The sequence below is a fragment of the Crotalus tigris genome, unplaced genomic scaffold (genome assembly GCF_016545835.1).
Source record: "Crotalus tigris isolate CLP2741 ecotype Arizona unplaced genomic scaffold, ASM1654583v1 scf7180000019636.1259824, whole genome shotgun sequence".
Taxonomy (NCBI): Eukaryota; Metazoa; Chordata; class Lepidosauria; order Squamata; family Viperidae; genus Crotalus; species Crotalus tigris.
The window spans coordinates 754,991-769,962 of record NW_024097633.1 but is presented as its reverse complement, the minus strand read 5'-3'; the positions used below and the strand labels follow the sequence as shown (position 1 = coordinate 769,962).

The 14,972-nt window shown below is 40.6% G+C and overlaps 1 long non-coding RNA gene across 1 annotated transcript in view; it reads right to left on the bottom strand.

Annotated features, from left to right (window-relative positions):
- Nucleotides 1-980: 980 nt before the first annotated feature.
- The window catches only part of LOC120317386, a 104,337-nt gene continuing 90,345 nt past the window's right edge, over nt 981-14,972 (bottom strand). The window contains exon 3 of the long non-coding RNA XR_005559221.1: nt 981-1,783. This is a non-coding gene — a long non-coding RNA (uncharacterized LOC120317386). The remainder of the gene's footprint in view (nt 1,784-14,972) is intronic.

Genomic DNA, 14,972 nt, shown 5'->3' with positions numbered 1-14,972 from the left:
TTCCTAAGTCAGTAAAATGAGGATCCAGATGGTTGAGGGCAATAGGCAGATTCTGTAAACCACTTAGAGAGTACTGTAAAGTGCTATGGAGCAGTGTAAGGCTGTTATTGCTATTGCTATTATTGCTGCATTTCTGATAGTTTTACATTATTATTATGGTTAGTCGTATAGTCAGTTTAGACTGGACTTGGCATTTTTATTCACCTATGCAGTCCTTCCCAGGGACCTTGGATATGATGGTATCTGATTGTGTTAAAGATATTATTGCAAGATATAAACTGTAAAGCTGCCTTTTGCAACTGACTGATGGTGATTTTTGTCAATGCCACCTCTGAAGCATATCAGGTGTTACTTGCACTTGGAATCACACAGAAGCATGTGTAGAACTTACATTAGTTGTCCCAGCCTCTGTTTTCTTCTATCTATATTTCTGCTACAATTTAAAGGGAGAGTAAATGTGTAAAGACAATATCCCATCATTACCATGTGTTACCTTCCCAGGCACAGTCATGCTCTCAACGGCTCTAAACAGCTTTGTGATGTATCTTAGAGACATCCTGTCTTATGCAGTTCCATCCTGTTTTAGCCTTCCTGATCTAAATTATGTGTCTCCTTCCTATCCTGGCATTGTTGTAGAAGTGCAAAGTAAATTGCATCTTTACCTTTGTACATGTACATGTGGGGAAGAGATGCTCTTTCTCCTTGACTCAGTGACAGTAAAGAGATTTTCTGGTTGTTTCTGTATAGGAACCTTGAGCCTCTTTGGAAATCATCTGATACCTAATTCCATTTCTTATTGTGCAAAATACAGGTTTCTAAATAACATATGCTTTTCTTTCTTAATTACAGATGTGAGTAACTTTGTTTTTATTTAAACTCTTGACACAAACATTTCACAACAGAATGCTTGCACTGCTATTTCCCAAACAAACTAAACACACACATACACACGCACACACAAATACACATTCTCAGGTACCATATTCATATCTTCGGAGAAAGTATTTGATACTGAATAAATTTGTGGGTATTATTTTTTTTTAATACAGAGGAAGAATCATGTATATGCACTTGCTTTTGAAACAGAGCACAATTCATTACATTAACACTTTGTGGACTTTTAAATGCCTTTGAGAGATTTATAATGAGAAGAAAAAAATGAAACAGAGAGGAGAGATAATTTTATGAGTTTCATGAGTGGTTTGTGGTTAACAGTGAGTAGGAAGATCCAGCAGTAGAGCTATGCAGAAAGAATGTATTTACTGGACACAGAAAAATCTGGAAAAATCTAAAGCCAAATTGTGGAGAGGTTTACTGATGCTGCCTAGGACATGAGTGTGACTGTAAAACAAGTAATGGTTTGTTCCCAGCACAGAAGGATTTTGCTTTGGAAGGAAACCTAGGAAGGATTATTTCCTGACTGAATCACTGATCTCACTGCTGAGATCATTTGAGCTCCACCCACATTAAGTAAAAGAGGAGTGCTCTAGACTTGTTAGAATATGTGCCAAGCAGCATTCAAGACCTCAGTCAATTGACCTCTCATAAAGAAACTATGAAATCCCAAAGGATTCCGTTCTCTATTGTCACTCCATAGTGGAGTGATATAATAGTCCCAATTTAAGCATGGCCAATATACACATGACCAACTATTTCAGGAAAATGCCATAGGACTTTCAAAAGAGTAGTCTTGCCCAGAAAAAAGAATTGTAGTCTTCTGACTGGGTGGACCTGCACAAATATACTTCCAGTTATGTGCACAGCATAGACTTCTGAAGTTGATCTGGAAAGAGAAGAAAAAAACAACAACTTTAAAATACTGAAAATTTTTTATTATTATCCGTGGCCAGAATTTCAAATAAGAGAAAAAAAATGGACTGCCACTATCCAATACCAATACCCAAACAAAAGCTCTGTGCAAGTGTATGACTCAGTAGCAATATTTGGCAGTCTGTAATGTGAATGAAGAATTAAAAATAATGTAAACATTTATTTATTTGACTCTCAAATTGGAAATAATTGAGAAGAGCAAAGCCTATCTCAGGATATCCTAGGAGGGAAACTGTAGGACTATATGAGCAAGAACCAGTGATGGGATTCAAATACCGTATATACCGCCGTATTAGGCGACCCGGCGTATAAGACGACCCCCGTCTTTATAGCCGGGCCACATTCCTAGAACGTCATCTTATACGCCAGAAACTACCAGTATTTCCGGCGTATAAGACGACTCGGCGTATAAGACGACCCCCGTCTTTGGCGCCGATTTCAGCGCTCGCAGAAGTCGTCTTATACGCCGGCATTTACGGTATGTGAACATCTGGTTCTCTGTGTGGATGCCGCTTCCGGAAGTCCATTCTGGGCCTGGGCAACAACAAATTAGCTACCGGTTCTGCCAAAGTGGTGCAAACCAGCTGAATCCCACCACTGGCAAGAACCTCTACTCCCTTAAAGCCACAAGGATTTCCAAAGTATCCCCTGGTTACAATTTGTACAGTATACAGTGATTCAGTAGACACAACCTATTGGTCCTATTTAATTATTTATTTGATTGATATCCTATCTTTCCTCCAGGAGCAATAGCTGGCACACATGGATCCATGGGAAGGTTCAAATCTATAATATGATGTGTATGGTTATATGGATGACATTGTAGATACTACAGTAACTACCCTTCTGGCTATTAGTGTGTATAACACTCCTTCATTTTTTCTCTACAACAGTATTGTGGGGCTAGTTGAATTGAGAGAGCATGATTGTTCCAAAATTATGTAGTGGGTTTTCAGCATTAAGGATAGATATTAGTCCTAGGTCAACACCTTAAATACTACATCTTATTGATGGTTAAGTAACCAGAATACTATTGATTTTCTATGGTGGATCATGTAAGCATATCTGAGAGCAGATCAAGCTCTCTTCACTGCAAAAGTGCCACCTTATACCATATTTCTCAGAATCTGATAGGGGAATTTCAAGAAAAAGCACCAGTTTGGCATAGCCTTTCTTTTTCTCTATGCTTTCTTTCAGTGTGGATTTAAGGCCAAGCTTAATCTATATTGACTTGAAGATAATTCTTTCCCCAATTTAGAAAGGTTAACTAGAAGAAAATTTTAATTTTGTACAAATTATACAAAATTAAATTATACAAAATTATACAGGAGTATTCTGAAAGACAAGTTAAAATGAATCCATGCTACAAAATCCAAGGCAATCCTGCCTGAAATGAGTGCTGTATTAGTCCTTATTAATTGGTAGATCCTGATGTAGGACCAGAGGTGGTTTAGTTACACTGTTACAGGTTAGAAATCAAGGAAACTTAAATATCTGAAATTGTACCTACTTCTGACAGTACTATGTAAACACACGCCACATTGCAAGAGCAGGATGTCACCTCTGTGGAATGTGAACAAGTCATTGAAACAAACCACGTAAGTAAAAGTCTTACTGATTGCTTATAAATGAGCTTAAAGACCGGGGATGTGCAAAACATTCCAAGTTCAACATGTTTGAGCTTAGAAGTCCTGCTTAGTTCAAAACTGAACACCATATTCTGACGGTTTAGTCCTGACCTTTAAACAAAACATATGAGATTTGAATGGAGTTTAACATAAAATAGAGCATTTGAGTGGCTCTCTTTTAGGAGTTTCAAGGGTCTCAAGTCACTCAAGATTGGCTTGCTGGCATGGTTTCTCCCCAGCATTTTTATCTCTAACTGGTATTGACTACATATCGAACAGGGGATGACAGGTTATGGGTGAGGAAGCAGCTGCAGTTGTTCAAGCACATGCTTAGAGATCAACAATCTAATGCACTTTCATTTAAAATTATTCTGGATGGCAGATCCTAAACATAAAAACTGATTAAAACTGATTTTTCAGTATGATTGCTTGTAGGTATATCATTATGTGTGTGATTGTATGTGTGAATGTTTAAGCTTTTTAATGGGAAAATTAAAGTTCAGAGGGTTGATTGTGTGCATGTTTATGTGTTCCGTTGTTCTTTTTGCAAGGAGAATGCTCAACTAAATGAAAATGTGTTTTTGTGCCCACCATATATGTTATGCACATTTAATTAATGCTGTTGAGATGTTCATGTGCTCTGTTGTAAATACAAAGTCTACTATGCTAGCTTTTCTGTTAGGTTTCTTCAACTGCAGTATGTAGGTATGGACCCTGCTCAGTCAAGTCAGCAGGAAAATAGAGATCCAAGTGCAGACAGATTGATTTACAACACAAGTAAAATATTGTACATTATCATCTAAAGAAAGTTGCCATAATCAGCATGCCTTCTAAAATTATTTTTAAAAAAATAAAATGGCATGCAATTCAAAATTATCCCTTTCTTTCTTTCTTTCATGGCCATTTCCCCCTGAAAAAAACTTGTTCTAACGCTAAAACACGTGATTTCCCTTGGATCCAGTTCTTGGCTGCAAATAGTAGTGTCCAGGACAAACTCTTGCCTTGTAGGAAATGCTCAGTGTGAAAGCAGAATGAGCATGTCTCACCGTACATTTCACTGTAATTCTAGATCAGGTTTGGAGGACTGGAGAGCTAAAAAAGAATGACCGGTTGCAAGAAAGCTTTTAAATCATATGCTTAACATAACATGCAATTTGACCCTGAAGCTACAAATTTCAAAGGGATGTTTGTGAACATGCAAAAGATTAACAACAAACCATTAACAAAACAATAAAACCAAATGATTTCATGCTAATTCAGTCAGAATTTTCTCCAATAATTTCCTGTTGCATGTTAGGTCTTGTTTTGGCTTACATTGTGGGACAGTATCAAGTAAATCTAACCACTGTGGTGTGGTTATTCCTTGTACAAATCTCTGCAGTTCCTATTGCCTGGATACTTATAATTTAAGCATAAAATGCATAAAATGTCAACCAGCCTTTAGTAATATCAGATGCATGCATTCTAAAGAGAAATGAGATTTTCAAGTTTACTATGTTCCTTTAAAGATAAATTTTACTAGCATTCTTCTGTACTCACTTTCTCTGTCCCTTCCCCCATCCTGCATGTAGGCATATACCTACAGTGATAGGTATCTTTAGAGAGATTTAGTTAATCCCCTGGGGGGAAAATCTGATTGAAAATGAATGCAATAAGCAAAGCTGTGCTAGGAGCTTGGTTGAAAAGGTCTTTTGAGTTAAAATTACAAGATGTCAAAGAGCAGTGCACAACAAATATTCTCTTTAAAACACTTATTGAAACAGGAGCAGAATAATAGAGAACACGACTACCTCGTCTCTCAGAGCAAGCCCCTCTGACATGAACAAAAGATATTGCATCAGAATATAAACAAAAGGAGTGTAGGATTTCATACAAATCTCAAACATTATGCAGGGAGTATTTAAAATAAGCAATGCTAAAATTAGAAAGTTCTATGTTAATTTTAAGGTTTATATACTTTATTGTATATTATTACAGTAACCATTTCCAATTTCTATTTGCATGTGACCATGAGTGTGTGTCACATGAGAGAGAAAGAGAGAGACAGAGAAAGGGAGAGTGTGTTTCACGCAGAACAAAGAAAATGAGATATTCCTCTATGTTGCTGAGGAAGCAGAAGCAGCAACGCCACTTACAATATCTAACTAGTGAATATGCTGTGATTTTGTCAAATATGTTCCTTAATTAATTGTTTGTCCTCTTCAAGTACAAATTAAAATTATATGACATCATAAGAAAATTATTGTATATTTTATGACCCTAGCAAACAAGACATATGTCTTCCTTACAGTTAAGAAGGATTCTACTTTTTTTTTTTCTGTTCATTGTGTCCAATTCTCAGAGACTGCCTGAATATATCCCTGCGGTTTTCTTGGCTAAGGTTTTTCAGGTTTACCATTGCTTATATAGATCAGGGCTTTTCAACCTTTTCACTCTTTGTACCACTTTTACGATATGGCAATATCCAAGTACCACCAGTCGTCTAGCAAGGTGTCAAAAAAAGGAAAAAAATGATAAAAGTACAGATAGTCCTTGACTTACAACAGTTCACTTAGTGACTGTTCGAAGTTACAATGGCACTGAAAAAAGTGTCCCCAAGCCACAGCCAAGCAAGACACCTGCCTGCCCACCCGGCAGCGCTCTTCCTCCTGTCTGAGGTTTTCATTGTTGTGAGCATTTCTGTTGAGGATTGGCAGTGGGGTGGGGTGGGGTGTTTGGTTTTTATTCCGTCTGCCTGCTGGGTGGTTGCAGCAGGTTTTGGTCACTTCACATGACCCTGGGACACTGTGACCGTCATAAATATGAATCAGTTGCCAAGAATCTGAATGTAAATCACAAGACCCTGGAGATGCTGCAACATTCCAGCTGATCAGCACTTCTTCTGGGCTCAGCTGAAGCACCAGGATCAGCGCAACTAATAAGGGATATTCCCAGATAATTGGGAAACTCTGCATATTTAGTAGAGTTTGGGATATATCCCAACAAAGAGTTTTTTGTTTTCCAAACCTAATCTACAAACCTGGCTTTCCCTGGTGGTCTCCTATCAAAGCAACAATCAAACCAAGACAAGTTAGCCAAATACAGCCAAACAGCACAAATTTATTCAAAATTTAGCCAGAATTAACCCTAATCAAAGTTAAAATATTGTGTGGGTAAGCACTAAGATAATGTGGAGTTTGGATTTTGAATAGGAAGGTCATAAAAAAGAATAGCTATTACCAAAGAACACAGCAAATTCTAAAAAAGTTATATAGGCTTATATAATTAGCTATATGTGTATGCTTATGTAGTTGTAGTTGTACTTTAACAGAAATGCAACCATCTTATCAAACTAAAACCCTGTGACAGGTTGAAAGATATACCTGATTAATTGCTGCCAGATATTAACTGCAGAAAGGTATTTTCATGACCTTCCTTCCTTCCTTCCTTCCCCCATCAAACCTTGGGCCAAAGTTAGCACTTTTTAAGGCTCTTAACCAGAGGATAGTCCTTCAAACATGTAAAACATGTAAAAAACAAGAAAAAATGAAGGAAATGATTGGTCCATTAGTGGGTGAGAGTGGCAAGAAGGTGACAAGCAATAGGGAGAAAGCAGAACTATTTAACTCGTTTTTTGCATCTGTCTTTACACAAAGGGAAAAAACAGACCAACCTATCGAAAATAGTGCCATAAAAAACAGAATAGAAGTGCAATTTAAGATAGGCAAGAAAATGGTAAATGAGCACCTGTCCAGCCTAGACGACTTCAAATCGCCAGGACCAGATGGATTACACCCCAAGGTTCTCAAGGAACTGGCAGATGTGATCTCAAAACCACTGAACTATATTTTTCAAAGATCCTGGAGCACAGGGGAACTACCAGAGGACTGGAAAAGAGCTGATGTAGTTCCCATCTACAAAAAAGGAAAAAAAATGGACCCAGGAAATTACAGACCTATCAGCCTGACCTCAATACCTGGGAAGATCCTGGAAAAGATAATCAAACAACGAATCAACGAACACCTAGAGGCAAACAAAGTCATTACTAAAAGACAACATGGATTTGTCAAAAATAGATCATGCCAGACAAACCTTATTGTATTCTTTGACCAAGTGACAAAATTAGTGGATCAGAGGAATGCTGTGGACATAATTTACTTGGACTTCAGTAAGGCATTTGATAAAGTAGATCACAAGCTACTACTTGACAAGATAGAAAAATGTGGGGTAGAAAGCATCACCACCAGATGGATCCGTAACTGGCTGACCGGCCGTACTCAGCATCTGGTCCTCAATGGAACTGCATCTACATGGAGGGAAGTGTGTAGTGGGGTGCCCCAGGGCTCTGTTCTGGGCCCAGTGCTCTTCAATATCTATATCAACGATTTGGATGAGGGGATAGATGGGGAACTCATCAAATTTGCAGACGACACCAAGCTAGCAGGAATAGCCAACACTCCAGAAGACAGGCTTAGGATACAGGAGGATCTGGACAGACTTGAACAGTGGGCACTATCTAACAAAATGAAATTCAATGGTGAAAAAAGCAAGGTTCTGCATTTAGGCAAGAAAAACCAAATGCACAGATATAGTATAGGGCACAGGTCGGCAACCTGCGGCTCCGGAGCCGCATGCGGCTCTTTGGGCCTTCCCCTGTGGCTCCCAGCCTCCTCTGCCTTTGCAGAGAGAGACAGAGACAGAGAGAGGCAATTGCGCTTCCCTGCTTCTCTCTCTTTCTCTGTGTGTGTGTTTGTGTTTTTGTGTGTGTGTGTGTGTGTGTGTGTGTGTCTGTGTGTATGTGTAAAAGAGAGTGCACTCACAGTATTCTCCGAGGAGCTGAAAAGCTTACTGGGCGGAGCTCCTCCCTTTGCTGCGTCTCAGCAGGAAGCAGGAAGGGCAGGAGAGAGCTAGCTAGCCCAGCTAGGCTGACTCAGGAATTCTGGGAGTTGAAGTCCATGAGTCATAAAAGAGACGAGGTTGCTTGTTGGACAACAGCTTGAAGCTTGCCAGGTGAGCAGCAGATAGGGGGGGGGAGAAAGAGAGAGAGAGAAAGAGAGAGGGAGGGAGAGAGAGAGAGGAGAGAGAGAGAAAGAAAGAGAGCGGGGGAAGAGGAGTGGCAGACCAAGGGCAGATAGAGAGGGAGGGAGAGAGAGACAGAGAGAGAGAGAGACCCTTTTGACATCTAAAATGAAGATAACACTGCATATATCCTTTTTTTACCTGTGTGTGTGTGTGTGTGTGTGTGTGTGTATACACATACATATATACATATACATATATATACACACACACACACACATACATACACACAAACACACACACACACACACACACACACACACACACACACACACACACCTATAATAAAGGTAAAAAAGGATATATGCAGTGTTATCTTCATTTTAGATATCAAAAGGGTTTTGCGGCTCCCAGTGTTTTGTTTTTGGTGGGAAACTGGTCCAAGTGGCTCTTTAAGTGTTTTGAGTTGCCTACCCTTGGTATAGGGGGTACCTTGCTCAATAGTAGTAACTGTGAGAGGGATCTTGGAGTCCTAGTGGACAATCATTTAAATATGAGCCAGCAGTGTGCTGCAGCTGCCAAAAAGGCCAACACAGTGCTAGGCTGCATTAACAGAGGGATAGAATCAAGATCACGTGAAATGTTAGTACCACTTTACAATGCCTTGGTAAGGCCACACTTGGAATACTGCATCCAGTTTTGGTCACCGCGATGTAAAAAAGATGTTGAGACTCTAGAAAGAGTACAGAGAAGAGCAACAAAGATGGTTAGGGGACTGGAGGCTAAAGCATATAAGGAACGGTTGTTGGAATTGGGTATGTCTAGCTTAATGAAGAGAAGGACGAGGGGGGACATGATAGCAGTATTCCAATATCTCAGGGGCTGCCACAAAGAAGAAGGAGTCAAGCTATTTTCCAAGGCACCTGAAGGCAGGACAAGAAGCAACGAGTGGAAACTAAGCAAGGAGAGAAGCAACCTAGAACTAAGGAGGAACTTCCTGACAGTTAGAACAATTAACCAGTGGAACAACCTGCCTCCAAAAGCGGTGAATGCTCCAACACTGGAGGTATTTAAGAGGAGATTGGACAGCCATTTGTCTGAAATGGTATAGGGTTTCCTGCCTGAGCAGGGGGTTGGAACAGATGACCTCCAAGGTCCCTTCCAACTTTACTATTATTATTATTATTATTATTATTATTATTATTATTATTATTAAACAGACCTTTTCAAACAGAAGACTGGCTTTTGACAGCCGTTAAAACAGAAAGACATTTAGTTTCCTAAAAGAGGGAAACAGTGAGGTGAAAAAGTTTGTAAGTGGTAAGCAGGGAGACCTTTCTGGGAGAATTTGTACAGCAGTTTCAGCCAATTGACCTCTTTTGGAAGTTAAATTCGGTGCCTTCCCCACCATCATCTTTGGGATTTTTTTTTCAAACGAAGGAAGTTAAATCATAGAAACCTTGGAAAATTTCATTGTTCTGCAAAAGGCTTCACATTTAATGCTATATTTTAGTCTCACAACTAAGGAGACAGAGGATTTCATAAAACAGTCTGCATGTTTCATTACTCCAGTGAATGAATTCCTTTTTATACAAGTTTTAAAACAACTGGGAATAGAACTGCTGTATGTCACATTAGAAGTCCAAATATGTGTCCACTTTTTCGCAACTAATGGCTTGAATCTGGAGGTGTCTTATGGAAATAGAAATGTATTTCCAAATATGACAGCCTTATAAATTTCTTCTAATTTCCCCCAATATAATGCAGCTGTTTCAAGGTATACCTTCACTTTCAGCAACAGCTTTTGGACAGTGCAGGTATTTTTAATACACAGACAGAACCAGAAAGCTCTAACAATGAGATTTTAGAACATAGAATAATAGATTTGTAAGGGACCTTGGAGATCTTCTAGTCTAATCTCTTGCTTAAGCAGGAGTCTCTATACCAGGGCTTTTCAACCTTTTCACCCATTGTACCACTTTTAGGATATGGCAATATCCGAGTACCACCAGTTGTCTAGCAAGGTGTCAAAAACTTGATGACCAAAAAAATAATAATGATAAAGTACAGGTAGTCCTCGACTTACAACAATTTGCTTAATGACTATTCGAAGTTACAATGGCACTGAAAAAAGTGCCTCCCAAGCCACAGCCGAGCAAGACACCTGCCTGCCCATCCGGCCTCACTCTTCCTCCTGTCCAAGGTTTTCATTGTTGTGAGCATTTCTGTTGAGGATTGGCAGTGGGGTGGGGTGGGGGGTGTTTGGTTTTTATTCCCTCCCCCCCCTCTGCTGGGTGGTTGCAGCAGGTTTTGGTCACTTCACATGACCCTAGGACACTGTGACCATCATAAATATGAATCAGTTGCCAAGCATCTGGATGTAAATCACAAGACCCTGGAGATGCTGCAACACTCCAGCTGATCGGCACTTCTTCTGGGCTCAGCAGAAGTGCCAGAATCAGTGCTGCTTTCCAGCTGATTGGTGCTTCTTCAGAGCTCAGCAGAAGCACCAGGATCAGCACCGAGCTCCAGCTGGAACCTGGCCCTGATCCTGGCACTTCCACTGAGCCCTGACAGCCCTGCAGCTCCAGCCATCTCTCTCACAGGCTTGTGCGGTGCTGTCACCAGTTCAGCTCATTCCCCTCCTCCGCTACCACTTTTCTAGGATGGTCGCGTACCACCTGCCAGGTGCCAATGTATCACAGGTGGTACCTGTACTACTAATTGAAAAGCCCTGCTCTATACCATTCTGGACAAATGGCTGCCCAGTCTCTTGTTGGAAGTCTCCAGTTTTGGAGCACTCACAACTTCTGGAGATAAGCTGCTCTGCTGATTAATTGTTCTCAATGTCAGGAAATTTCTCCTTAATTCTAGGTTGGATGTCATATGTTAACATATGGTATGATATTTCACATACATATTCATATGAATGAATCTTTTCATTTACTTTATTTTGTTTTAACATGTTAGGTAAGGGTTGGTACTCCAAAATAGAAACTTTTGGCAGACTATGCAAAAATTACTTTATTAGTCTTCTGTCCTCCCCACTCCATCCCAAGATTTGACTGGCCCCAAACTTTGAATACCTGGCTATTCCTTCAAGCATTGGGTATAGAAAATGGAGCATATGTTGGTGTGTCCTGTTTGTGTATTTTTTTGTTGTTGAGTGTTATTATTTTTGTTATTGGTATTAGGTTATTAATATATTATTGTTGTTGTTGTTGTTTGTTGTTTGTTGTGTTATTTGTTATTGGTTTTATGACTATGATTTTTCTGTATGCTACTTAAATTCATATTTTTTCAAGTTGGGCCACCATATACAGTAAATTCATAAATACATAAGGATTCCCCAGCTTATCATTGTAGACCTAAATGTTGGGCCTGTAAAATCTTTTTAATGTTGTCTTTCAGAATATGTGGGAGTGTGTACAAAGCATGTACAAATGTTAAAGCAGTTAGCAACATCTTTTTCTAGAGTTGCATGGCTGCTTCAAAAGAGCTGCAAGTTGCCTCCCCATGAATGTGCCTATGTAGCAACTGTGCTATATATGGAAAAGGGAAAATGGCTGGGCACAGAAGTGAAGAAACCTGTTTGTTTTAATGATTTCAAATGAGATGCTTTGTAATAGCTTCCATTTCTTCACAAACACCCTATAACCATTTGGACCTTATTTTCGTAACGGCTCCTTCAAAATTCACTGCATGCCTGACCCTTTTGCCATAAACACAGTTACTCTGGTGTTCCTTTTAAAATTCAGAAATGGAAGTCTTTCTGATGCAAATTGACTCTATGTTATGCCCTTCACCATCTCATCTCTTTCTTTACATATAAATGTTTTTCAAGAGTGACTCTATGTTATGCCCTTCACCACCTCGTCCCTTTCTTTACATATAAATGTTTTTCAAGAGTGGCACCTAACTTAGAATTGATACAGATCTGTTCTCTTGCTTAACCAGATACTTTTTCAACATATAACACATTCCTCCATTTTAATAAATTGGGAGTGGTTGTTTGGACGCCACCTATTATCATATTTGGTGGTCGTGTAAAAATATAAAAGCTTTTTGGATTAAGATATGGTGGACTATTCAGAGAATCTTTAGAAAGAGGGTAAAATTTACTCCACAATTATTTTTGTTAGGTATAGTTACTGATTGCGATGCAAAGGAGGTTATATTGATGTTGAATCTGATCACAGCCGCAAGGTTGTTAATAGGACAATACTGGAAGAAGGAATCTTTGCCTACCTTGCAGGAGTGGTTTTTTAAAGTATCCTACCTGGTGGAAATGGCAAAGATTTCGGCTTTCTTAAAAGAACAATCGCAAGAGAAATTTTTTGCTATTTGGGACAAATGGATAAAGTTTATACAATTTAAATTGGATATAAAAAATATTATTTAGCTTTTTTATAATTTTTATATATATATATATATATATATTCACGATTAAAAAGGTTAAAAATGTGAACCCTAGGGATATTCATAATAAAATATAAAAATGAACACTAGGGTAATAAAAACTAAAGAAGTTTTTAATGGGTTAAAACTATAAAAGTTTTAAAAAGCGCCAAGCTTTCGCCGTCACCTGCCGGCATCCTCAGGTCTGGCGTGCCAGAGAATGAGAAGGTCTTTTTATAGGCGTGCCGAGGTTTGCACTCGGCTCCTTGATCTTGTTATGGGGCCTGATTGGTTCAGCCGTGTGTAGTTGGCCTGCGCTTTTTTTCTCTTCTTAGTTGTATTTTTATCCTCGTCCGTCTCCAGTTCTCCCACCCTCAGATTAGCTGAATGGCAATTCCAGTTATTTCGGTTGCTTTCATGTTCCGATCTCCCCTCAGGCTTGGGTGGTGGTGGACGTTCCAAGTTCCTTTCTCCGCCCCGTTCTGTCCGGTTGCTACTTTTAGAGTCCCATATATTTCCGGTCTCAATGCTTTCGGTTTTAATATGTTTATCATCCTGGTAATCCCGTAAATTGTTACGAGTCTGGTATAGCGTGGGGGGGTATTCCGCATGGTGAGGGGTCGTCTCTTGTTCGTTGTCATGCCCAGCTGTCTCGCACGTGTCTTACTCCGAGTGCTCAATCCTGGGGGTGTGTGCATAGTCATCGGGGCGCGTCCCTCCGGGTTACCGTGTTCTTCCTTAGTTCTCCCCTTTTTTACCTTGTTGGAAGCGCTCGCGTATGTTCTATGGGAGTCCTCAGGATCGTCAGGTAGGGGGTATGACAGCTCGATCTCTCGCCCCCTGTCGCTCTCCGACTTTCCTTCTTCCTCTCCAACGGTATGTAGGGGTTCATCATCAACCACCTCCCGTGGTTTGTCCTCATAGGAGCTGATCGTTCCAGCTACATGGGGAGGTTTTCTCCTCCTTTCCCGACCAGCTGCGATGTTTCTTTTGGTGTGTGGGCAGGCCATTGCGTTTGGTGGTTCCTCCGCATTTTCACCTGCCGTATCTTCCCTCATCTCCTCTTTGTAGCCGGGGGTCCGGACCTTGGTTCCTGTCCCTCCCCTGATCTTCTGGGATTGCGGCAGTCCCGCGGGGATGGTCAAGGTGCCTCGCGTTTGCTTCCTTTCTTTCGAATTGCACCTGGTTCGTTGGGCAGTGCGGGTGCTACCCAGATTGTTATCAAACCGTCGGGGGTGTTGCCGCCGAGCATTGGCACTCCATGATCTCCTTTGACGTAGTTTCTTTATTTACGTCCATCCCGCAGAAACTTGTGGTTGAGGTCCTAAGAGACCGGCTTAACCAAGGAGACCATGGGCAACACCAGGACTCCCTTCAAACGGAGGACTTGGTAAAGCTCATGGAAATATGTCTTAACACCTACTTCACCTTCCAGGGGTTTATATATGAGCAAATTAAAGGAACACCTATGGGGTCGCCGATCTCTAGTGTGGTTGCAGAGATGGTACTCCAGCAGCTGGAACACATAGCGATGGCCCAATACCAACCAAAATTTTGGGCCCGCTATGTGGACGATACGTTTGCGGTCATTAAGAAAAGACACACAACTGAATTTATGGGCATCCTGAATTCGGTATACCCGGACATCCAATTCACCATGGAGGAAGAAGATCAGGGCAGTCTAGCATTTTTGGATGTACTAGTGCAGCGCCAGGTGGATGGATGTCTAGCTACCAGGGTATACAGAAAACCAACGTGTACAGAGAGGATTCTCCACTTTAGGAGTAATCACCCGATGGCCCATAAAGCCAGTTGTGTCAGGACGCTATTCAAACGAGTGGAGACACACTGCAGCACCGTCAAAGCCAAAAAAGAAGAGAGAAACCACCTCTTCCGAACATGTAGAGGCAACGGCTACCCGGTTAAAATCATTAATCAGTTCAGGAGACCACCTGGACTCCGGAGTAACCCTGCATCTCAAGAATCCGTGCCTCAAGCCCCCACACGTATTGCCCTCCCCTATATCCATAACGTATCGGAAGCCACAGCTAGGATCCTGGCACCACACAAAATACAGGTGGCCCATAGACCCAACCAAACACTGCAAGCGGCCATAAT